The sequence below is a fragment of the Periophthalmus magnuspinnatus genome, chromosome 15 (genome assembly GCF_009829125.3).
Source record: "Periophthalmus magnuspinnatus isolate fPerMag1 chromosome 15, fPerMag1.2.pri, whole genome shotgun sequence".
NCBI lineage: Eukaryota > Metazoa > Chordata > Actinopteri > Gobiiformes > Gobiidae > Periophthalmus > Periophthalmus magnuspinnatus.
In genome coordinates, this window is record NC_047140.1 from 6,350,071 (window position 1) to 6,351,448 (window position 1,378).

Genomic DNA, 1,378 nt, shown 5'->3' on the forward strand with positions numbered 1-1,378 from the left:
TACCTAGCTACTCATTTAGTGTGGAGTGAACAACCCCGATGAAAAGCGGCTGTGTGTAGTAACTGTTACTGTAGTAGCGGGCTTCCTCTCCATTCATCGTTTTTGGACCCTTGTTTGGCATCTAACTCACAAACCGTGTTCTACAAGCTGACTCGGCAACATCTCCGCCTGATTCCAAAACAATTTGAAACCAACAATGAAAAACAGATGTCCCATATTGCATCAGTAAGTTACACAACTTACTGTACTTCATTTTTAACTCATGTAAGATCTTTAGCCAACATCGTGCACTCTCATCTGTATAATAAACATAATTCTGATTAATGGAGGGAGATTATAATGATCGGAATATTCCTCGCAAGAACAGGGGGGACACTGTTGGGACATTGTGGTGAGTAAGCAGTATTGGATCATGCACGGACAGCAAAACAAGGGCCCACTGAGCCAAAATGGCGGATGGGGTTAAGGGAACAATGACACATCATGGATCATCTTACCGCTCTGACTAAAGCTCTATAGACAGGAGCAGGAGAAGATTGAGTAACAACTTACCATAAAACCACTCCCCTCCAATTTAAGTGTCCGATCTGCCGCCACAAGCCTGTCCCTAAGCCCGCATTGCCTCAACACTAGTGTATTACTGTATCCCCCGCAGAGCCCTTTAATATGATAGATAGGCCAGGGCATCTTGTTCACTGCATTTGTCATGGTTACATTCAGATGAAATCACTCAGCGCCGTCCCTGAAGTGCTGGTCAGAGCAGTGGAGCATGTCACACAAGCGATCTCTACTTTTCACAAGCTTAAATTTGCACAGTATGTAACTTCATGGTAAAGAGTCCGCTACCTGCTTGTCTCCATGGAGATGTTATTGTTTTGCCTGGAATGTTCCAATTATCTGTCCCCATGGAGACGAGGAGGTAACGGCACCAGGCCAAGTTACAGGAGTCCACTCACATTAAGGTGTTTTACTGGCAATAAAACACTTATAATGAAGTAAATGCAATATATATTAATGCTGGTATATTCCAGCTTCAAACACCTTTATGAAGAAAGGCAAATATAGGCTATACAGATATAATATACATTTACAATCCCTCCCAAATCTCTGTGACGATAAGAGACTTTTATAATAACCTAACCTGTCCTGTAACCATTTTGGGCAAACACGGCAGCCTCTCACACCACATTCATGGACTGGCGTGGTGGATGAAGTGCCTTGCCCATGGACACAACGGCACTATGCACTGGTGGGAGCGAGGACCGAACAGCCAGCCTTTGTGCTTTGTGTTTGTTGGCGAAACACTAACCTCTAAGCTACAACTTCCCTTACATAAAGCAGCAAGGAAAACTGGAAAAAAAAGTTGAACGCATTTACG